At 39.6% G+C, this 25,737-nt stretch overlaps 1 protein-coding gene across 1 annotated transcript in view; it reads left to right on the top strand.

The window, feature by feature from the left end:
• LOC115728660 (disease resistance protein L6-like) overlaps positions 1-25,737 on the top strand; it is a 344,958-nt gene that overhangs the window by 208,978 nt on the left and 110,243 nt on the right. The gene's annotated exons all lie outside the window — the stretch shown is intronic.

Here is a 25,737-nt window from a genome sequence, read left to right as displayed (position 1 = left end):
AACTGTGATGTATGGATGTCAGTGCAATAAGATGGTCATGCTTGCTAAATCCTCCACTTGTACTTATTATTTTCGGTTTCATTTCCTCAAAACCAGCCGAAGACAGTGAGCTTGGCATTTTGCCTTGAGAATTTCTTGCATGATGATTCACATGACAGGATGGTAGAGAAGGGAAACAGAGTTAATAAGAAATCCATGCATTTTCAGGCATATCCTCCAACTACTGAGAATTGATTTTTAACTCACGCTTAAATGTTTAGCAGCATCAAGCTATCTTCAACTCGAAACGGACTGCTTCATCATAGACCAGTTAAATCAAAATGACACTCATTTCAGGAGCAAGAAGACGGTAAGCCTACTGACAAGGTGCTTCTTGCATATGCTACCCAGTCAGCTTCATCAAACGGGAAATAAATTGTCACATTGGAAGATTTTCTTCTGACATATCCCGTCCTTTCCGAATACTTCCGCTTAGGCTATTCAAGTTTTTGGCAAAAGACCAGAAAACAGAGGAAGCTATACACAATGACATCAATGGAAAAAGACATTTCTTGTGATCGCATGGATAACAAAATCGTGAGGAACTTTTGCAAAACTTTATTTTAAGCACTTGTAAAACATGGATTTTAGTATTTGTCGCAAAGACAACACATCGGTGGAGGAAATGTGGATAAGGTCTAGCATCTTGAAGGATCAGATACTCTATTATCATCACATGGGATCATTTTTGTGTCTGATGCTTCCATTCTGAAGTTGGATCTGAGCCCCGAAACTTTGGGCCCATCCCTGATCGATGCGGTCATGAACGGTTCTCAGGCACTCGCCACAGACGTCCTGTGATAATGCTCCATGGCCATAGCAATTAGTAGAATAGATGCTATAATCATAGCTTGGCGTCGGTGTATCATCACATGAACCTTCTATGAGGAGACCTCTAGCAGCGACATAATACCCCACACATATACCTAACTGGACTGCATAATTTATAAACCCCGATTGTCTTAGGAGTAGATTTGACCGAATTGCAAGCACATAGTAGCCCTATGAGAATGATTGACAACATGTTGCAATGTGTACACGATATATGGCTCTCTATCTTCACTTTCCCCCTTATTTTTCTTTTTTTCGTTCATTTGAAGTTCTGGTGGAATTTCTATATATATGTGTGTGTGTGTGAGAGTGACATCCTGTAATCCGGCTCATTTTGAAGCCTTGAATAAATGAAAAGTCTCATCGATGTACTTCAGTCGAATCTCACTCGGAACCGATCCCTCTCGAGTAGACTAACCAAATGGGAATGGCTAGCTAGGAAAATCAAGTACGTGGACCTAAGAACTTGGTCATGGACTCACTCTTTGGCCATGAAAATTGTCGAGGGAATATTTTGGACCAATATAGGCCGATCCTAGAATAATTAAGGAACGATTTGGATAATACCCAACGCTTGGATCATGGGTGATTCCGTTCGACCTCGTGTGGGTTCCGAACGTCCCTGAATTATTTTCTAACGATCGTGTCCATCGGGAGTAGTGATTGACCCTCGCAATTGAATGACAACCAAGGTCGCCAGGGCTCGAGTAATTCTTAAACGTGATTTTAATCACGGGTCGATACGCGTAACTCCTAAAAGCCGCCCGTTAGTTTGAGATACGCTGAAAATTCTATTGATCGAGATTGATCGCGAATCGAGCTTCAGAATTTGATGTCGGATCTTCAGGGGTTTCAATAAATAAAAATTTTGGACGTTTCCTCGTCCTATGTGAAATTCCTTCGCGGTTCGCCCCAAAGAGGTTTAGGAAAAGTAGATTTGGACTGGGTATGGGAAATGACCCATTTGCCCTCGAAAAATACCCCATTTTTCACTTGGAACGAAGGGTATTTTGGTCATTTCCCCTTTTGACCGAGATTGACTAGTCAATGAGGGGAGATAATTATTTTTTTTCTCTTGACTTTGTGGGCATAATTAATTATTATTAACCTATATTAATTATTATATTGGCCTCTTCTTCTTCATTATCCAAGATCCCTCTCTCTCTCTAGCCCACTTTCTCTCTACCTCACTCTCCCTCTCCCTCTCCCTCACTTGGCCGAACACCCTCTCTCTCACATCCTCCATTGCCGAAAATTCTTCAAGCCTTCTTTGGCGTCGCTTTGGAGCGCTTGGAGTCACTAGATCGTCGCCGAGTCGCCGGCCGTGCAAGGATCGCTAGAACCGCCGCTTGGTTCGATCTTTTCCTCGACCGTTCAACGGACGTTTTGCAAGTTTTTGAGGTAGGATTGTTTCTAAACCTAAATTAGGTGACTAGGCTGCTAAAAGACCATGAAATTGTGAAGTTTTGATGATGAAAAAATTGGTGAATTTGAGGGTGGTATAGCTGCTGGCCGAAAATTGCAGAAATGGAGGAGAAATATGCTTGTTCTTGCAATGAATAGTAATTGCAAGAGGATATTTGTTTGGTCAAAGTTTGACCATGGTTACTCTACCAACCCTAGTTACTTTTTGTTCAACTATGGTTGCTTTATGCTATTTATTAATCATGGTTAGGTTAGTATTTGACTCTAGTTAATTTTGAACCATGGTTAGTTATATATTAACTAGGGTTACTTTTATGTGACATAAAATTGTTATGCCATTGTACTAATTAAATGTGGCATTAGTACTATAGTTTAGTACTATAGTAGAATTATTTGCACGTTAGAAAATTATTATTGTTTGGCCGTGATAAATTTCCACGTTAGTATAATTTTAATGGCACGTGATTTATAAATTGCTACGTTAGCATAATATGGTCGCATGGCGTGGATTGGATACTTTGGTAGCATAAATTGATCGGGTAGTCTGGATTAATTCTTGGAGTAGTGTGAATTGATCGGGTGATCCCAAATTATTAATTCTCTAACGTGAGTGAATCACGTGGTCCCGAACAATTCTGAGAAAATGAGAAGGTCGTATTCAATCAAGTCGTCTGAGGCCAAAGTGAGCCGTATTCGTCTGATTGTCCGAGACCGAGGAAATGTGAGGGTCGTATTCAATGAAGTCGTCTGAGGCCAAAGTGAGCCGTATTCGTCCGATTGTCCGAGACCGAGGAAATGTGAGGGTCGTATTCAATCAAGTCGTCCGAGGCCAAAGTGAGCCGTATTCGTCTGATTTTCCGAGACCGAGAAAGTAAGAAAGTCGTGTTCAATTAAGTCGTCCGAGACCAAAGTGAGTCGTGTTCGACTAATTGTCCGAGACTTGATCCGGTCGTGTTCCTATGTGTCCGAGACCGAGATCCGTGGGTCGTATTCCTATGTGTCCGAGACCCTGGTATATGTTTAGAGCCGTGTTCCATAAAGGTCCGAGGCTCAATGTTATGAACTTATTTGATGGCGGCGGAGTAACGTGGAATATTTTGGAGCAACGTGGGATATTTTTGGAGTGCCGTGGAATATTTTCGGAGTAACGTGGAATTTTTGGAGTAATGTGGACATTTATATTATGGCCTGATGTGTTAAAAACGTGCCCCGGAATACGTAGAATATTTTATTGTCGGACTAAGGCATGGAACGCCGAGACGGGAGTAACGTAGAATATTTGAGAAGGTGTGAGAATTTTCGAAGAAAGAGTGAAATTTTCTGGAATTTAATTGGAGAATTTTTAGGTAAGAAAGAAAGAGTTATTGGAAATTGTTGCTCGCCTAGATTGTGTCTGGAGGCACTAGCGACCTGATCTAGGGTTAGAGATTTTCCTACTGAGATTTTATCTCACCTCGTCGTGGGTTCGTTGTTTTCAGACCCTCCGCCGCAATGATCCGACCCAGAGATCGAGATGCCAGGAGAAGTTGTGGAGCCTTTGGATGCTGAATAGCCGCTTGAGATAGCGAGGATGAGGCTTAGGATAGTCGGCCCCTCAGTTTTGTGGAGTGTTGTATTTTGGTTGTGTAGCGGGCTTCGACCACGTGTTTTTTGTTATAGGTGGTCACGGGCTTGTACAGTGGCCCCCGAAGCCCTAGGTTTGACAGTTTGTAACAACTATGTATATATGTACATATGTGTGTTTTTACCATCTCAAGTTATCGTAGTGTTATTGGTTTTCTGTACGGAGATTTTGTTGCTTCCGCATGTGTTATATAATATTGTTGGCCTGAGGATCCTGGAGAACCGTACGCAAGCGAGGCCAGGTGGGATGTTGACGGTTCGTAGGGTTCGGGTCGTGACAGTGTGTGTGTTCCACCAACTTTTGGTTGGGAGCTAAGGTGCAGAGGTTCTCAAGTATTCAAGTACACATTATGCAAGACGCTTCTGTGACGTCCTCCCTTACCATAAATGTTTCTTGTTATCCTTGCACTTGAGAAGAGGCACCCCTTGGTTATTCCCATGGTTGAGAATTAAGATGATTTCCACAAACAAAGAGTTGATTTTGTCTGTTATAACAATATAAACTTGAAAAGCAATGGGTTGCACACCAAACTTCAACATGGTATCATTTGCATGCGATTTTCTCGATCTATGCTTTGACCAAACACCCTTTGCTGCCCAACCAGCTACGAGGGCTCAACTCTATAGCCATTTCCATGGTTCGTATTGGCATTGGAATAGGTGGTTTGAATCCTCTGCACTCTCACTCGCGTGGCACTGAGATTATGCTTGTCTTGGAGGGAACCTTCTATGAAGGCTTCTGTCACGTCCAACCAACTGAACAACACTCTCTTCGTGAAAGTCTTCAACCCTGGAAATGTTTTTGTTTTCGTGATCCGGATGATTCACTTTCGGCTCGATGTCGGACAGTCACGATCACCGCTTTAAGCAGCCAAAGCCAGGAGTCATCACCATAGCCAATGCATTGTTTCATGCAAAGTCGTCTATTTCCCCTAAAGTTCTAGCCAAGGGGTTCCAGGTGGATGAGAAGCTTGTTGAGAAACTTCAAAACAAGTTCTGGTACTACAATTAGCCTGAGAAATGCATCTGACAATGTCCTCATCTCTGTGTATTTAGTCAAACAAACTAATCCGTTAAGTCTTCTGATGAAGCTCCTAGTTCAAGAATGAAGGAAGTTTCCTTTTGTAACCTCTTGTACTGATTTCAGTATAATAAGACTGCGGTTTTCTACACCATCTAATACTTTGAGCTTATTGAGATGAACTGATTTCGTGGAACCAACGCAGAATACTCTACCATGTCCGACGATTTCCAATCTGAAAGCTTTACAAGCACAAACTCTTAATAGCCATCGTCGCTCTCGCTAAGGCTGCATAACTAACTAATTATGAGCAATCAGTAACTACTAACGGTGCGCATGGCAACACTTCTACTTGAGAAATCAACTTCTGGCCAAAAGTTGAGTTTTCCACTTTTGCTTCAAAAGTTAATTTCTAATTAGAGAAATTCGTTTGGTAATAGTAGAAAATTTCTACTTCTAAAATATTATTAACACGAATATTCTATGAAAACTTATTGTCGGCGACAGAAAAATTTGTACTTCATTTTTAAAAATTTTAAATTTCTTAAAAAAAATTATTATTAAAAAATATTATTTACTTTTCAAAATAAAAAATAATTGTTTATTTTTTACTCCGGCGATCGGAGACTGCGACAGGCAGTGGTGGTCGCGGTGGTGGTCGGTAGCGGTCAATGGCTAGCGGCGGCCGACTGTGGAGGTCGGCGGTAGATTGTGGTGGTGGGCGGGCCGATGGTTGGCAACAGGGGGCGGCAATGGTTGGCGAGGGGCGGCGGCGGGCGAGAGTCGCGGCAGCCGACGGAGGTCGGCAGTGGGTTGCCATGGTCGCGGGCAGCGGTGGGCGGCGGCGGCGCGAGGTTTGCGGTGAGCAATGGTCGGCGGTGGTCACGGCCGGCGGAGGTCGATGGTGGGCAATGGTCATTGGGCAGCGACAAGCGGTAGTCGGCGGTGGGCAGCGGTGGAGGTAGGCGTGGCCAAAAAGAGGGTGAGGTGAGAAGTATTTCTTGAGTTGAGAAGCAATTTGTTTAACTTCTCAAATTGGGAGAAAAACAACTTTAGAAATGAAAATTCATTTCAGAAGAAATTTTTTTTACCAAACGAATTTCTGCTTCAGAAGTTACATTATCAAGCAAATTTTTGCTCTACTACGAACATCCTAAACTTCAGATTTCCAGGAATCATGATGTTGCGTTGAGTTTAAGTGGGAATGAAGCGTCAAAGTATTTGTGTTTTGTGAGAAATTGTCATTGCTATTTACTTGCTATGTGTACTGGTTCGAGCGATTTGATCGACCCCTTTGTGTCCCTTTTTTCTTCCAAGTTATGTAGTTAAAAAAAAAAAAAAAGACAGCTATAGCGTAGTTTCCTCGAACATATGTTAACAAATTTGCTGAAGTCCACGTGATTATAATAAAGTTACTAGTGAATGGGCAGGAGAACACTTCAAGTGACCATATTTGTACACGGCACTCACTTTGGTGCCAAAATTTTTGCCGGCTCACTCAAGTGCCACCTCGGAGAAAACACGATCACTTAAGTGCCACCGGCGAAAGATTCTGGCCAAAATAAATACGTTACTTTTTATTTAAAATAATTTAGTGACATGTCATTTTTCATTCAAACAATTTAGTGACATGGCTTTTGGAAATAAAAGATTAATTCCATGTGTGCAAAGAGAATGGCGTCGCTCGGTCAACGTGGCTGAAATGTCTTAAACTTATAGCACTTAAGTGATCACATTTTACAACTTATGACACTTAAGTGATCACTTAAAAAAAAAAATTTGGCAGTCAAATGATCATAATTTACAACTTATGGCACTGAAAGTCACTTCATTGGCTAAATGATGTCATTTGTGCTTTGGAAGATGACTAGGATATCCAACGAGCCACGCGAGATTAGTTGATTAATAAAAAAATTTCCATGAATGATTTTCGGTCAGGCTCACCGGAATTGGACTGAAATAACAGTTTTTCAAAAATATTGGCACTTAAGTGACCCAAAAAAAGTTTTGGCACCAAAGTGAGTGTCGTACACAAATATGATCACTTGAGGTATCCTTATGCCTAGTGAATGAATCTCCTAATTGATTTGTTAGTATGCTTTTATTATGTAAGATACTAAGATAAGTTGAATTGCGGATGCTGGTAAGGTTTCTCTTGCATTAGTAGTTGCTTAAGCTACCGCAAAGCATGGCTATAGAGTTGAAAAATATGACTATCAATTTGTCATCCACCACCAAGCGAGTTGGAGACTGTTAGATGTATAAAAGGGTAAGATATTCTTTGGAGCTTTCTGTCTTATTTTGTATATATAGTCATGTTTATTGAATAATACAATATACGATTTTCCTTTCTACTTGTTATCAGAGCCTCCTCCCCACGATTGCCTTCTTGCGACTCTGCTAGACGCGACTCGGAGGCTAGTCACTCTCACACGACTCCCCCTTTAAGTGGGTTGGCATAGTTTATCCAACTCCTTCTTTTTCACTGTCCTCGGTGCTTTACCTTCCTCAATTTCCATTTAAACCTCATGTATGTTAGTAAATTAACAAAGAAATTTCAGTGTTCGGTGACATTCTACCCCGATTCTTGTATTTTTCAAGATCCGGCTGCGAAAAGGACGATTGGTAGAGGACATGAGGTGGGGAGATGTTGACACCTAAATTTTGATTTTTAGTAAATCATTCATTTAAGTATAAAATGAGAATTATCATAGTTCTCACAAAAATTAATTTCTCATGCACTACATATTTACTTTTTGTCAGTCATGCATATCATTGCATTCAAGCTAGAGGCAAAGCAATTGAGCTCAATTTGACAGAGGACTGGACTAGGCTTAGTTTGGATTTTTCGGCAGTCAAGAAGGAGTGTGTGCCGAAAATTAACAAGGCTATGGGAATAATTTTGAGCTTAAATCAGTCCATTTACTGTTTAATTTGGGAAAATCCTTTTAATTAAAAATGTCCATTAATTGAAAAAAAAAAAAGAAAGGCTTCATGGATGAATATTTTGTCTCCGGATCAAATTGCGATTATCACAAGTTGAGGGATAATTTTGTAAATAATGAAAATAACACGTAAACCCTAGCTCACCATTATAAATACACACGTAGGGTTTACATTCGGGGGAGGCCAATTCATTGAATATACGGCAAAGTTGAGGGAGGCTGAGAGGAAATAAAGAGAGAGAGGAATCCCGAGACCTCGAGGCTGGTCGAGCTAGCTCTCAACGAGTCCAGGGATGCTTCAAGCAATCTCAATGGCATCACTTCTCTGATGTTCCCGATGAAGCTATAACCAGTTGACGAATTCCAGATGAGATTGTTGACTTTCGCTATCTTTATCCCATGAAACACTGCAGATTCATGTTTCTACCTTGATTTCTTTATTATTTTCTCCGACCACCCACTGACAATGAACGAAACTTGCAAAGGGAGAAGCCGACAACGCATGGGAATAAATAACAAGGAAAGCAACAAGCGCCAACAATGTCCTACTGCGTCTTTATCCCGATGAGCCGCTGCCGATCTTGATCCGGGCCATAACGACTCACCGTTCAGAAATAATCCCATCGCGAAGCATTTTGTTCTGCAGCCCCCGGCATCCAGCTCATGCAGTCCTACTTCGCCTTCACAAGTCCAACAGACTCGACACCCGAAGTTCCACACTATCCAGCCTGCTGCCGCGCGAAACCAGCCACTGTTCAGCTGCTGTTTGGTGGCTAATTGACTCTATTTTTGTTACAAATCGAGGTCTAACTCAATTACTGTCTTGTAATAGAGTTTTGGCGCTATTTCGGAGTTCAATTCGCCACGAATCAAGTCAATGGGTGCTGTTTTTGCGAGACTTTACAGCTTGGTTTGGTGCAGTTTTTTTTAGCTCAATACAAGGTAAATTTTCTCACTTTGTTAAGCAATTATGTAGTCGATTGGAGTAAATTTGCATATGTTTATGATCGATGCATATTTTCTATAGAAATCGAGGCACAAATCTTATCGTTTGCTAAACAATTTTCTGAATTACAAGTTTTGATAATCAAGAGGAATCACTTTTGCGAGATCAGTTTAAAGTCTTGATTTTCAAAAAAGGTTTGACCTGAATTGAATTGATTCATGTTTTAGGAACAATTTTCAGAATAAAAAATCCTAAATCTAAATTAGAAAAAATCTTTTTCTAATAGGCAACGTCTACGTTGAGTTGGATAACCTTACCCGTTGCCATTCGGGTACGACCCTCCAACTTAGTAAAGACGGGAAGTTAGCGAATTTGATCTTTTTCCATTTAGATCTGATTCGCTATCTTCATGAGCCGATTTTAGATTTGGGATATCTCATTTTTTTTGAAAAAGTTGAAAGGCATGGATAGTCATGATATTGTTGATTGCTTTTACTTATCTTGATTGAAATATTGTAGATGGATAATATCTTGATTTGGTTTGCCATATATTGAAAATCCCTAAAGATTTTAGAGGGATAAGGTTTCTTAGAAACCCTATCTAGTTGAAATTTTTAGGAAGATAAGGCTTCTTAGAAAACCTTATCTCATTGAACTTTTAAGAATATAAATCAAGATAATGAAATCTTCAATTTACCATCATGTGACAAAAAAAATTCAAAAGGAAAGAGCATAAAAATCATATCATGCATATGCATTATCTCAATTTTGGTCATCAATATTTGCATTACATATCATGCATATCTCTTGCATATCAAGTCATATCTTGTCATATCATGCATATCTTGCATATTTTGTACCATACAACACATGTTCTCTTGTACATCTCATGTTTTGTATATTTCATATCCGCATACCATATTTTTCAAATCTCATGTTTGCATGTCATTGTTTTTTCTCGTATCATATTTCTTGGTGTCTGCATATTTGCATAACTTATGTTTGCATCTCACATTTGCATATCTAATGTCCGCATATCCCATGCTCGCATCTTATGTTTGCACGTCATGTCATTAATATGTTATACGTTTTTGTACCGTATCGTGTCAAGTCGCATGTTTGCATCTTATATGTCAAGTTTGCTATATTATATTCTCTTTTCCATTTAGATAGTTTCCATGTCATTCATGCATACATTTAAACAAGAGAAAACCTAAAAAATCACTCCACTCTCTGAACTTTGAATTAATTCAATTCGAGTTGCTAAACTTAGGATTTTCATGAAATTTAAGGTACCGAAAGGGCATTAGTTTTAATTAACTAATGTAACCAAGTCCCCGAGCACTTAATCTCTGATTCGTAGAAGTAAAGTAGTTCTCCCGCTATTTTGCTTAGGTTCCTAATCAACCTACCAAAAATGATTAGTGGCGACTCCGAATTTTAAATCATTTGAATTAACCAATGTTGCGATTTGGTAGGGCTTGGGAGAGTCCGTATTAGGTTAGTTAAATAATTAACTTGATAATCCATTAGCTTAAAAATTAATTTTAGGTCGCGACAGGAGACCGTATGTGCTTGAAGATGCTCCTTCCATTACATGCCCTACTATTGCTTCCCCACGTCAGATTCATTATCATCTTGGCCATCCTTCGTTGCATAGCCTTGAGAAGTTAGATTGTAGTTTTCAATCTCATTTTAGCTTAGAGTGTGAGTCATGTGAACTGGCAAATTGCATTGTGTCGGTTACCCACCTTGAGTCATTAAACAAGCAATTTCTCCTTTTTCATTAGTTCATTCAGATATTTGGGTTCCTTGTCATTTGATTTTCAATTTAGATTGCAAATAATTTGTTACTTTGTTGATGACTATTCCACAGTCACTTGGTTATACTTAATGGAAAGTGGTTGAGAATTTTCTTCTATATTTTGTGCCTTCATTTCTAAAATTCATACTCAATTTGGTATGAATGTTTAAGTGTTGCGTCTAACAATGCTAAGGAGTACTATTCTACACCTTTTTCTGACTTTATGACTCAACATGGTATGATTCATGAATCTTCTTGTTCTAATACACCGCAACAAATGGTGTAGCTAAAAGGAAGAATAGACATTTATTGGAAGTTACTAGATCCATGTTGTTTTAGATGAAGATCCCTAAAATCTTTTGGTCTAATGTTGGCTTGACTGCATGTTATCTCATTAATCACATGCCTTCTTTTGTTTGCGAGGAGGTATTCCATTTTCTACTTTATTTCCCAATCGGTCTTTGTTTGTCTAACCGCATCGTATTCTTGGTTGTGTCTTTTTGTTCGTGATCATCAACCTGGAGTATCAAATCTTGATTCCAGGGCCATCAAGTATATATTTTTGGGTTATACTTGTACTCAAAAGGGATACCGTTGTTATTTTCCGTCGTTGATGAAGTACTTTATAGATACTCATGTTTCGTTCTTTGAATCTACTCCCTACTATGAAGTTCTAGTCATTGTTTCTGAGGTGGATGAAGACTTATATGTAACCCCTATTCAATCAACTGCTCCAACTAATTCACCAATACCTGCACAGGAACCTCCTCTTCCCAAGGGCTATACTCGACACCTTCGAGTAGCTACCGATCCCCCCTTTCCTCCCGTCACTACTACATCATCTTCTTTAGTACTAGCTTATCACCTAGAGAGGGGTGAATAGGTGATTTCAAAGAACTTGCTAAAATAATGTAGAATTAAAAGAAATGAGTTCAAAACCAAGTCAGAATCAGAGCATGAACAACAATATATTCAATTCACACGTGTGCAATAAACTCTCAAATACAGTAAGTAAAAGTTAAGGGATAGAGAGATTTATACACGATGTTTATAGTGGTTTGATTAGATCAAACTTACATCTACTCTCCACGCTAATAGCCTACTGGCTGGTTTCACTTTTAATCTTCTTGAAGTTACAGCATAGTATGTACTGCTTCTACCCGAAGCGCTTCTACCCAAAGATGGTGTTGCTTATACCTAAAACTGATAGACCACACTATCACACACCCAAGCACTACTATTACACAGCTAACACTTCTCAAAGATTTACAATTGAAAGTTCATGGGAGACAACTATATAGAATCGAAGCTCTCTTTGAACTTTAAAATTTTCGACTCTTGATTTCACTTTGCTCTTCGACGCCTTGGTCTCCTTTTATACTTCTTCATCTCCACTAGCCATTGGAAAATCTTCGGAGGGATCACTCGCCAAACTTCATGTTTAGACGAGATCGTATAATAAGGATTTCATAGCCGTTGAGAAATGAAATCAGAATCTTTGAGGATTCGGTCGCCCATACAATCTAAATCTAGCTTTTCATAAGTAGAGTTCTTCATTTATGAAAGAACGCTTGTCTATTATAAGAAAGAAATTCCAGCCAGGTCACTAGCCATTGTGAAAATAGCTATTGTGAAAATGTTCGCGTCCGAATCTGAACTTTGCTTTTGAGACTCTCCTCGGAGTATGAGCTCATCGCCTTCTAAGCTCGCCAACGTCCGAGCTCACCAACGTTTGAGCTCGTGCAAACTTCAGATGCAAAATTTAAACCTTCAGATGCAATATCTTGAGTTTCCATCTTCTGGTCCCTCCAAGCGTATTGGCAACCGTGGTTCTACCTCATTGTTCACCTAATCAAGGTCCTTCCAAGCTTTGCTAAACTTTCCGTTCTAGGTTTGTTCGCCTTCTATTTAGGTCCCTCTAGCTCGCCTTCTATTTAAGTCCCTCCAGCTTGTAGACACCTTTACATCCAATGCATTGTTCATTATTGATAGAGAACTCATAACCTTCATATTTTCCGTCAAGACAATATCTGCATAATAGCTAATGCATCTTTCACCTAGTTTTACTTAACTAATAAATGTATTAGTAGCCTTTGATTATTTTGTCATCTTCAAAACATCATAAAGATTTTCCCTAACATCTTCAACTCCAAATCTGCCATTAGTTAACCCTCTTCTTACATTTGATCTCGATCTTCCTATTGCTCATCGCAAAAGTACACGTACTTGCACTCAACGTTCTATTGCAAACTCTATCTCATATTCTTATGTATCTCCTTCTTTTCAATTTTTTTTTTTAACCATTGTAGATAAATATACTCTCCCAAAGTTTGTAGGTGAGGCATTACAAAAACATGGCTAGAGGATAGCTATAAAATAAGAATTAAAGGCCTTACAAGTTAATCAAACTTGGGACTTGGTACCTCTTCCTTCGGCAAAACTGCTACTCATTATCAATGGGTATATATTGTGAGTCAATTCTAATGGTTCTCTTGCTCGCTTAAAAGCAATACTTATTGCAAAAGTGTAGGCTTATGCGTATGGGGTCGATTATCTAGATACTTTTTCTCCTGTTGCCAATTTTACATATGTTTGTATTTTGATTTCTCTTGCTGCCACATATAACTAGCCTTGTTTCAACTTAATGTAAAGAACACTTTCTTGCATGGTACTCTTAATAAGGAGGCATATGTGGAGCAACCTTCAGGATTTGTTGCTTAGGGGGAGTCTAGTGGATTGGTTTGTAATTTGAAAAAGTCCTTGTATGGTTTGAAAGAGACCCCACGAGCTTTGGAAGATTTTATGAGGTTTTATTCTCGTTTGGACTGTCTAGATGTGGAAATGATCACTCTTTCTTTTATAAATAGTCAAAGGTAGGCAAGCTGTTCTTGAATGTATACGTTGATGATATTATCATCAACGGAGAGATTTGGCTGGTATAGCTACATTAAGACTTTACCTTCAGCAATAATTTCAAACTAGGGACTGGGGGAAGTTGAAGCATTTCCTAGGAATTGAGGTAGCACATCCACGTAAAGGTGTGCCCTGGATTTGTTCACCGAGACAATTATGCTGGGATCAAAGCCTCTTGATTCACCTCTATAATAAAGAGTTAAACCGGTTGCTGATGGAGGAGAAACCCTTGATAATCCCGAGAGATACAGAAAACTGGTTGGTAAGCTGAATTATCTCACAATTACTCGATCGTACATTGTCTTTCCAGTCAGTGTGGTAATCTAGTTTCTGTCTTCCCCTCATATATCTCACTTGGATGGAATTATTCGAATTTTGACGTACTTGAAGAAGGCTCCAAAGAAAAGAACTGTTTACCAAAATCATGGTCATAGTAGAATTGAGTGTTTCTTTGATGCCGATTGGATAGGATCTCCAGATTATATGAGGTCAACTACCGTCTCTTGGACCTTAGTTGGAGGAAATTTGGTGTCATTGAAGAGTAAGAAACAGAGTGTTATTGCCCAGTCCAGTGTTGAGTCAGAATATAGAGCAATTGTACAAGTGACATGTGAACTAATGTGGATACAATAGCTATCGATTGAGTTAGGCTTTAAAGCTTCAGCTCCTATGTCTCTATGGTGTGACAATAAGGCAGCAATATATATAGCTTCCAATCCTATGTTTCATAAGAGAACAAAACACATTGACGTTGACTGTCATTTTATTTGAGAGAAACTCTAGAGAGGAATGATTCTTCCCAGTTGTATTAGGATTAGTGAACAAGTTGTAGACACCTTTACTAAACCTTTGGTGATGGGAGGATAGAATATATTTGTCACAAGTTGAGCATGACTAATATATATGCTCCAGCTTGAGGGGGAGTGTTAGAGGTATAAAAGGGCAATGAATAATACAATATACAATTTTCCTTTCTACAGGGACCAATACGGTTGAACAATTCACGAAAATCTTCTATTATTTTCACTTGACAGAATCACGAAATGGCCGACAGTGCAAGCGAGTTGGAGACCTAAACTGCCAATTTGGCGTCACTGTTTATCCTGAAAAAGGATGCAACTTCAGTTTGCATCATTGATGGACAATGATCAGAATCAGAAGGTTTATCCAAGAAATAAATTGTTTGCACGGATGCTGGCACTTAATGGTGATAATTCGTATGGATGGTTATTATGGTTGTTAGTCAAAGGCATATCCTTTCATAAGATGTTCTGCAATCCCCCACGTTTGAAAGGCTAAAACCTTAGGTAACTGAGCAGTAAAGCATAACATATTCTTTTAAACGAGGTCTTTGGAATCACCTGTTCACCCTCCTCTAGGTGAAACCGATAGCAATATCAAATATGGAACGCTACATAAGTTATATGTTGAAGCTCGCACAAATTTAATCCCCAATTATTGTGAGATATTGTTGCTGACATCTGCAAACTCTCAACTCCACAAGATGATATCGCTTCTGTCCCTCAGAATCAGATCGGACGAACATGGTGCGTTAGAAGAAGAAGAGACCCAATGAAAGATTTCTTGTCCTCCTCTCAGTAAGGCGCAATACATCACTCAAAATTCGTAGAGACAGATTGTCTCGTGCAAGTCCCTTCAATCTCTTTGTCTCGCAATTTGTACCGTCATGCACGTATATCCCCTGTTACGTTGGGTGATGACTCAATTGCCTATGGATAGTTAGATGCATTGTGAACCATTTACAGTGATCGGAGAAGATCTGTGTTAGGAGAGCGTAACAAAAGTCCAATATCTTTAATTAAGAGGAGCCCAAATCCGAGTCTGTTAACATATCAAGTGGAATCTATGTTCACTCAAAAGCTTAAGCTAATGAGTTATGGGCAAATTAGAATATAATAACTGCTCTGCACCACACCAGTTCTCTAACATAGGATTTCTGTAACACAACTTGCTTGTGTATTCTAACAATCTGGCCTTAGGTCGCTCCTAGCTGGGCCAGAAGCTCCTCTTGGCCATCAATTGCCACCGATTGTAGGACCCTTCCGTTAGCTGGACATTATCTAGTTAATGTGGCTTTAGTTGATGCGATAGTGGGGGGTATGTTTAAGATAAGGTTTGAGGACCCCTTGCTCTTCTTGCCATTCTTTAGCATGGCAACTGGACGTGATAGGAAAAAGTTTTGTGGACCCTCTTAAATATCTCCTTGCTCCTTGCATGGGATGAAACCGATTCGGCGTTCTCTTTCCTTGGTGCAAAGTGAGAATGGGCCTCTCGCGACCGAGAAACTATCCGCTTTCAACGACATCACATAAAAATGCTGAGGTGAGATGACTTGCCAAAGTCAAAAGATGCTGGTACTCTATGTCTTTAGATAAGAGAACCACCTGTTTCTCTGCTTGGAGGGAAGGACAAGAAGGATGTTGCCCAATGAGAGAAGAAAGTTAGATATGGGGATGAATAGGATGAGAGTGTATCTGTGTACGTATTGTGTATACATACCTAAATACGGATCCGACAACATGGTATCAGGAACTCGAATGTCGATAGGGAGTCGACTAACACATTCCAAATTAATTGTGGAACGTGTTTAAGTTGGTCCAAAGCTAAGGAAGGATCTGAAAACATGTTCAAACCAAAACTCGCGTCAAGCATCTCTTCGAGACATTCAAAGGAAAATCAAGAGCAGGGTAACCTTTTGTAACGAGTGATGATGAGCGGATTGATGATTGAAGGCGATGGAAAGACAGCAAGCGCACGTGAAACAAGCTAGTCATGAAGGGTGCAAGTGGACCCAAGGGAGGACTCACTGATATTCTAATATGTCTATGCTTGGTCCAAAAGGGGGAGACACAAGCACACACACGTGGGTTTATATATACAGACGCAACGAATTTGTGTTTCTTGAGATGGATGCTTGGAATGGTCATGGGGAGATCAAGAAGGGTGTACGCGAAGTTGAAGAGAACGGTGAGGCAATAGAGAGGGAAGTTGTACATTATGAGGGTTTGCATCTCTATGCTTCTCTGTTGGCACAAACAATCTTAACTTCTTGTACTGTTGATGTGGTTCTTTGATATACATGAAGACCTGAGTGACCTTGTCCTCCCCAAAGCATGATCTCTCTCTCTCTCTCTCTCTCTCTCTCTCTCTCTCTCTCATGTCAAAAGTATCTTGTGGAGGTGGATGGTCTTTTGTGAATCCGCCACTTCAACTCCAACTTCCACTTTCTTGGCTGGCCGATAGAAGGAAATGTGAAGGCCTCGCCAAGATGCAAAGAAAGGGCTTGGTTAGTCGTTTATTTACTTGGTTAGTCGTTTATTTACTTGCATATATTAGGATTAGGTGCACAAATACAATGAAATAGAGAGTATGTTAGGATTAAGCGGCGCACAAATATAACGAAATAGAGAGTAAATGTGAGAAAAAAGAAATCTAGATACAAGATTTATCCTAATTCACCCATAAACTAGGGCTACATCCAACATATGATTTTACAATAATTAGCACCTCTCATATATCTGTTACAACTCTCAATTACAAGAAAAAGAGATTATATATAGGTCACTCAGTTGCTATTCATGAGCTTAAACTCAAACTACTAACAAAATACGAGTCTAAACTATAAAAGCCATCTAAAGTCCCAAGGGCACTGCCCCCCGCCAAACCTGCTAGGACGCCCCTCGAAACCCCACCTGCTCACTAGGAGCTTCACCCCCGTGTCATCCCGTTGATGGGAAGTATGAATCATATCTCAATAGCATGCACGTGCATATCGAAACCCCATAGTTTCTTGAGGCTGAGCTGATCGTTATTGCTATTGAGAAAACTTTGGTTATATAGACAACGGAATTTGCTCATGGTTAGATAGGGCATAGCTCATTACCTTAAGTTTCCGAATTAAGGTGGGTCCGGCTAGGCGAGTTGACGATTTTGAGGTTTGGGCTCCTCTTTGGTTTTCCCATATGAAGGTACTAGTTCGTGGTTGCACATCCAAAAAAAAAAAAACAAATAGGTCGATTTTTCCGAGTACTTGCTTCGTCGAGCTTGAACTGCAACTCGAATAACTTGCCTATCTAATTCGGGCGGTTGAGAGTTTACATGTTCTAGTATGTACTTACATACACAAATAACAAACGGATAAACAAGACCATCTTTCAAATTTGTCGTAATCTTAGAGGTTGAGTTGAGGCGCCAAGCTTGGGTAGGAGCCTTAACTCTTCCTATTCGAGACAAGTCGGATCTAAAAAATCAAGCTAGTTGAGCTCAAGTCCTAAAACATATTGCATTTGTGCCAATTTAATCATAAACCTTTTATTTGTGTCAATTTATTGGTAAACATATTCGCACTTTACCTCTCGCCAATTTTAGTTAGAAATCATTGACATGGATGTCAGCCGTTCCACGTGGCACGGTTGACGCTAACGTAAATAATTTTTAAAATTTTTAAATATTTTTCAATTATTTTTTTCTTCTCTGTTTCTTCTTTGTTTTTCACTGTGGCCAATGAGGGTCCTTGGTGTTCACCAACCATTGGGCAAGGCCATCGCAGACTCGGGCGAAGGCAGCCTCATCTACGGCTAGCGACACCATGGTGAGGTTGGCCTCGCCTAGATTCATGCAAGGCAACCTTGCACGCAGCTGCGATGGTCGTGATCCTCGTCGGCCGGCGAGGGTCTCATCTAGTGACCGCCGAGCTCCGAAAACCCTCGCCAGTCATAGTGATTAAAAGAAGAAAAGAAATTAGAAAAGAAAAAACTAATAAAAATTTTAAAAAAATATTTTAAAAATTAAAAAATTTGTCCATGTTAGTACTTGCCTTGCCATGTAGGATGGCCGGCATCCACGTCAATAATTTCGGGCCAAAATTAGCTAGATGGACTCTCGATTGGCAAAACGTGAAAAGATTTCTGACTAAATTGAAATAATTGAAAGATTTGAAACCGAATTGACACTGATTGATGAAAGTAAGTATTATGTATGTTTCTGGACATCTAGGGATCTACTTACAAGCTCAAGGGTTTTGTTACCTTCTTTGCTCCTTCTCTTCTCATCTAATATAGCGCATTGCCCATTAACCAAGTTAATCAACAACTCAATGTCATACCATCAGTTTCCAAAATCCAGGTAATCAGACATTCCTTCAACGAAGATATGGTAGCAGGTAATCGATGCACTTTTGGGGATTAGATTTTCCAATTTACCCAACGTTATATGGACCCTTTCCCCCACGTTTGTTCCTAATTAGTCAATTTAAAATTTAGAGGAGCCAGAATTGATTACGTACAAATCTTTCACATCGGCCTCGTCGGAACAGCGAAATTGCCTAAAAAAATGCCTGATGTATCTTGGGATTACAGCATGAATCTGTTTATACGTAGCATCTAGTATCTATTTCAAGAGCTCATAAATTGGGGTCCATAATTTTCTTAGTGATGATTGCATGGACAAAGCTTTTTAATCTTATCTAATTATATTAGTTGATTGGGTTCCGTGACCAACTGTTTGAATAATGTGAAATAAGAACAGATGCAAATGATTTTTCAGTGTAACTTGCCAAGCAAGGCTGATTGGGGGCGAACAAATGAGTGGACTAGGCAGGTCTGTACGAAATTTGTAAAGCCCCCTGGTCAGGAATTGCCCAAGAGCTAGAAAAAAAACACAGTTTCTTAGGCAACCCGCCTAACCTTGGCCCAAGATGGTTTTGAACCCAAAAATACATTCTAGCTCAATACGTGACGGGCCCTTACCCACGATTGCTTCTTGCATTGTTTGCTTGAGTAATTGTAGATGCCCGCGCTAACATGGATGCCGGTGCCGACATGGATAATTTTTATTAAAATTTAATATTTTTTCAAATTATCTATTTTTTATCTTCTCCTTCTCTAGCGACCAGCTAGGGGCGAGGGTTGGCAAGGTCGACCTTGCCGCCCACTAGCGGGGTTGGCCTCCTTGACGCCGGGTAAGCTCAACCTCACCATGGCTGGGCTAGGTCGGCCTCTCCAACCACTAGCGAAACGAGGGCGAGCTCAACCTCACTAGATCCGGCGAGGCCCTCGCCTTTGGTTTATCATCAATTCAACATTCAATTGGAGGAAGAATGAAAAAAAAAAAAAAAGAAACGTATTTAGAACTCAATTGGCCAAAAAAAGTTTATGACTGAATTGACACAATTACAATAAGTTTTAGACTTTTTTAGTGATTTTCCCATGACAATGTCCTTCCATATGAATAAAGCACAATGAGAACAAAGCCCTCGCAGTTTCTCCTTCCTTCTCTCTCCTTTGTCTCCTCTGCCCGCTCTCCTTCTTTGTGGGAATCGCTCAACCGCACGATGACTAGTATCTCATCTTTGAGGGAAAATTATCGAAAAAGTCCCGAACCTATTGTAATTGTACCAATTTAATCCTAAACTTTTTTTTTTTTGTCAATGAAGTCTTAAATCTTTTTTATTTGTGTCGGTTCGGTCCATCGAGTTAGCGCCGACGTGGACGTCATGCTGATGTCAAATTTTTTAATATTTTTCAAAATTTTTATTTATTTTATTTATTTTCTTCCTTTCTTTCTTTTTCTTCTCCTAATTTCTCCAACCGATCACCAAAATAACAGCCGACCGGAGGCGAGGGCCTCACCATATCCGGCGACACCAAGCTCACCCTCGCTTCACTAATGGTTGGAGAGGTCGACCTCGCCCTACTATGACGAGGCTCAACCATGGTCGAGCAAGGCCGACCCCGCTAGGCCCACGGCTGGAGGAAAAAGGAGAATAAAAAAAATATAACTCAAAAAATATTATATTAGTTAAAAATGTCCACGTCGGTGTCATCGAGCAAAGTTGGCTAGATGGACCGAATTGACATAAATGCAAAAGGTTTATGACTCAATTTGCAAAAAAAAAAATATATTTTATAACTGAATTGACACAATTGCAATAGGCTTAAAACGTTTTTGATAATTTTTCCAATCTCTGCCCCGCCACTCATTCTTTTTTTCAAAACTTTTACCTCGGGTGACATGTGTCCACACGGATAAAGTATTTTCCAACTAGGAGTGGAGGAAAATATAGTCTATAAAAAATTACGACATACTCGTGTATCAATGTGAACATTCCGTGACGAAATATTTGATCTTAACAATAATGCCTAGAGGGTGTTGTTGGAATATTACCCACACGTTAGCATATTGAAAAAAAAAAATACATAACACTATTTTTTGTAACTAGAAAAATAACAACTTGGAGAAGGCGATGACAACTTCAATAATGATCAAGTCAATCAGCAAACGATGATACAATTACAAATCAAATTGCTATAAAATTGTAATAAGATTACACAGGAAGTGAGGTATCGCTAACCGAATCTCCTTAAGGCGATTAGTTCTTGTCAACGGTGTTGCGCAGCTTCATGAACTATGTCTCCCAATATACAACATCTCAAACCCATTTAAATTAGCAGTATGTAAATAGGACTCTGTCGAGCACTTCTCGAAATCTATTAAAGTGAAAAGATGAGAGGTATTTCTCCTTTGAATCTTGTTTGAATGTATGGAATAAAGAATAGATCAGCTCATTCGTAAAGTTAGGAAATTCATGTACTCAAGAGATACATGAATTTAAGAAATTCATCGATTAGAAAGATTCATGAATTCAAGAGATACATTAATTAAAAAGATTCATGAATTCAAGAGATATATGAGTCAAAGAGACGTGTGTCGTTTGCTCACTTTTATTGATTCATTGACCCATTGATGACAACAGGTGTCACTAGCGTTGATCGGCCGTCCTCATCCTTTTTACTGATAGAAAGTCACTGTGTATCAATCATTCTTAGTACTTCCCTTACCTCCACAAACACCGGAGAGACAAAAGATCCCTAAACTCATATCTTATGATTGTCCGAGCAATGCCAAATCTACGAGACCTATTCGTCGTCCTATCTTGTTCTTATCTACAAGTGAAGTAAAGCGTTCATGTTAGTAAGAAAAGGCCAAAATATGATTTGATATCGACTTGCGACCCGATCTACAGAAGAACATGATAGATCGAGACGAAAACATACGAATCAAAGCAAACCCTAGAATCTTGACCAAAGGCCATTCGTTGAACGAGGCATGAAGACAGAAGGGGATTATGGTAAAGATCATCTGCTTCCACGAAAATAAGCGGGGGGAAAGAACAATGTGATCGAAATCAAAATAGCCATTGACCAACTCCGCGTCTCTCGTAACGTTTACGTGCACAAATCATTGAACCGAGAGAGCAAATGATGTCCTGTAACTTTCCATCGTAGTGGACTGGACAAGATGATATGGTCAGCGATCATGTCAGGACAGCATAACACAGGTTCACGTGTACAACGACGTCGTTCGTAGCACTTGCGATACAGTGATTGATGGTTGCATCCGTTTGATTCTTATGTTGTCGTCTCCAAACTCGAAGTATACAGAAGATTGATCAACGCGACTGATCTGATGAACGCGAGGCTTGAATGCATGCGTCACAGTCAACCTTATCAAGTTGCGGGTTCTTGAGCTCCCTGGGATAATAATTCAGTCCTAACGGAGCCAAGAGGGGAACGAAACAGATTGCTTTGTCCTGTCTGGTTTCGTAATCTTGATTGAAAATGGTGTTGACCAAGAACACTTGGTACAAGAACTGATGACTTGCGCGTGCTAAACCAGTGGATCAAGTCGGATTTGTGTCGGATCAAAAATGGTTCAATCTATGTTGAACAATTTAATCCATTTTTATACAGTACAAACTTAACGATCCGTATCCGACTCAATCCATACTCGACTTTATCTGTATTACTTAAACATTTCTATACTTAACCAAATCATGAAATACTTGTTTCTAATAATTTGTTAAAAAAATGATATTGTTAAAATACATTTGTGCAATACACTTTTAGTGAATTTTTTTGTATAGTTTTTTAAATTATTTTATATAAAAATAAAAAATAGTAAATTTGTATTTTCTTTTCCTTTTTGACACTTCGAGATCCGGCGGCTGGAGACGGAGACCGCGATCGGCGGTCGTGGCGGACGGCGGCACACGGACAAAAGAGATTATCACCTGGGAACTAGAGCTGCCAAACAGTGGCGCACGGATGAGAAATACGGACACGCATGAGACGTTGATGTGATTTTTGGAGCTTTTGTTTTTTGAGAAGGAATGGACGGACGAACGAGTAAACATGCTTCGTCGGTGGGAGTCTAAGAAAAGAGGAGGCCCGGCTACAGTTTTTTGGGGGCGATAAAAGGGACGTTGCCGAGAGAGAGAGACGTTCTATTTCTGTGAATAATTTTATATTTTATTTTTAAATTTTCTTTCTTTCACAAAAGAAAAAATCAAAAAGACATAAACTGATAAATTTTACGAGCAAAGTGAATGGTAAATGGGTCGGGTTTGTTTAGCTAAATGGACAAACCCGTTTACAATCCGCATATACTTAGGCTCTACTAACCGATATTTGACTCATTCTATTGAATATGAGTTAAGATATGGGTTTTTAACCCATATTGACACCTCTAGTGAAAATTGTCTAAAAATCGTAAACCTATTGTATTTTTGTCAATTCATTCCTAAACCTTTCAATTTTGTCAATTAAGTTCTAAACTTTTTCACACTTATCAATTGAGTCCATACAGTTAATTTTAGCCGTAATTCACTAACATAGATACCAATCATTTTACGTGGCATGGCCGATCGACGTGGACAATTTTTAATAATACTTCAATTATATATATTTTTTCTTTCTTGCGTTTTTTTCCCTTTCCTTCTTCTTTTTGCCGGTGGCCGATGACCAGCCACGGGCAATGGCAGGCCACCAACCATCACCAAGAGCACTAGTTGGCCTTGTCCGGGCGAAGGCGAGCCTCAATGAGGGATCCATGCTCGCCCGATCCGGCAATGGGAGCCCTCGGCGGGGCTTTGACCTCACGAGAAAATTACTAAAAAAATTCAAAACCTATTACAATTGTGCCAATTTAATCCTAAACATTTTTTTAGCCAATTCAGTCCTTCCAATCAATTTTGACCGAACATTGTTGACGTGGCACGACCGGCGTTGACGTGGCAAATTTTAGTTATATTTTAATATTTTTTGAATTTTTGAATTTTTTTTCTTTATCTTTTTTTCTTCTTCTTCCTCCAGCTAGCTGTTGAGCTTGGCAACCGGCCATAGGCAAGGGATGGCGAAGCTCGCCCGGATTTGGCAAGGTGCAACCTCACCGTCGCCGGGCAAGGTCACACTTTCTAGGGACAAGCTTTGCCGGCCCTCGCCTCCGGCAAGTCACCAAGCTTGGCGACCAGCTGGAGGAGGAAGAGAAGAAAAAAAAAAAAAAAATGAAAAAGGAAAAAAAGATAAAAGATAAATAGAAAAGCAAAAAATTCTAAAATATCCGAAAATACTATTAAAAATTAGTCACATCAACAATTTCCTGCCAAAATTGGCCGTGTCACCGAATTGGCACGAATGCAAAACGTTTAAAATTGAATTGACACGATCACAATAAGGTTATGACTTTTTAGGAATTTTCCCAACACCAATAGACCATCCATTTCTAGCGATATTAGAGAAGATGGCCGCCAAAAAATAAAGAGAATAACACGCACGTCACGTATGCCTACAAACACACACACACACACATATATATATGTGTGTGTGTGTAGGTAATAAAATATGAAATAAGGGAGAATAGTGTAGATTGGGAATGGCCATTTATTTCATTAAGGTTGGGGAGTAGATGATTGCTATTTAAACGAACATCGCCATTCAAAAACTGGATACAGAGGAGGTGTCTCGCCATTCATTCGCAGCTCGTCTTTTGTTACAAGCCAGGTGCTTCGGGTAAGGTTCGCTTAACTAGGACAACGGAGTACTTGCGGCGGTGGCGGCGGCCGACTCATGAAAAACGCATTGATTTGATTCTGATGGACTTTCGCGTGGAGCAGGTCATCGAAGTGTGCCGCTGTCCAGATCCCTTCCCCTTCCTCCCCCCCTTCTTTCGGATTCCATTCTTTTCCTTACCCTATCTTGTCAAGCCCTCAGTCACAACAATGATGTTCAAAGACAAAAACCCTAAGCAAGTCAAACAAAAATTCTAGGATGGGACTGAAAAACGCTTGATAATTCAGGAACCAAACGATTAAGTATCTCAAAAGGGCAAAAAAAAAAAAAACAAAAGAAATAAAGTAAGATGCATCGACTCTCGCACTGGAAATCCAGCAGATATAACTCAAAAAAGGGATTTATTCTGTGAAGCATTATGATCGTCTGTTTTCTTTGTGCTGTCCTTGTCTCGCATGGGACGAGATTGGACCGATCGCTCTTTTGAATCACACACGAAGCACATTATGCATCTAGAAGCAAAACAACATGGAAAAGGAAGCAAAAATGAATAGGAGTTAAAAAGAGGAAAGGGACAAACACACGTGCCAGATGAACACCCATATTCTTGTCCGCTGATGATTGCGGACAAAGGGTCATGGAAGCTTTAGAAAATGATTGCCATGGATCTTTTCAAGTTCGTGAAAGATGCAAAGCCTTAAAGCTGATTTTGACTGATAATTCCAACATTTTTTTTTGTCAAATTAAGTGAGGCTTAAACAAGAGGCCAAGGGATGAGTCCATGGATGAGACCTTTGAGCCTTTTCTTGTGTATGGAGATTGAAGTGAAGTGGGTATAAAGGAGCCACCAAATATGATGTTTTTGGAATCATTTGGCATGGACATGACCAATTACGAACAATAATTGATTCTTTGGGCCCACCAACACAAATTGTTCTCTTCTTTTAGTAATTTGGGGGAAAATTTTGAAATAAGAGCATGAAGGGACGTATTTTTTTTCAAATAAAAGTTTGAAATAGACTTTATTTCAAATAAAAGCCTCAAGTGCTCTCATTACTTTAAAGAAGGATTTGATCAAGAGTATCTTCGTCATTTATATTTTCTGATTTTTTTCCCTTTTTTGTCCTCTCCTTTTAGCCGACGGCCGACCATCACCCGAGATCACCTACGGGCTAAAAGGAAGTAAAAAAGGAAAAAGAAACAAAAAGGGAAAAGAGTAAAGGAAAAAAAAGGAAAAAATGCAGAAAATGTAAATGACAAAAATACCCCTAGTCAAGCCCCTTTTTTAAATAATAAATGCACTTTCATCACTTATTTAAGAA

Source organism: Rhodamnia argentea, chromosome 1, assembly GCF_020921035.1.
Source record: "Rhodamnia argentea isolate NSW1041297 chromosome 1, ASM2092103v1, whole genome shotgun sequence".
Classification (NCBI taxonomy): Eukaryota; Viridiplantae; Streptophyta; class Magnoliopsida; order Myrtales; family Myrtaceae; genus Rhodamnia; species Rhodamnia argentea.
This window is presented reverse-complemented; position numbering and strand designations above follow the sequence as displayed.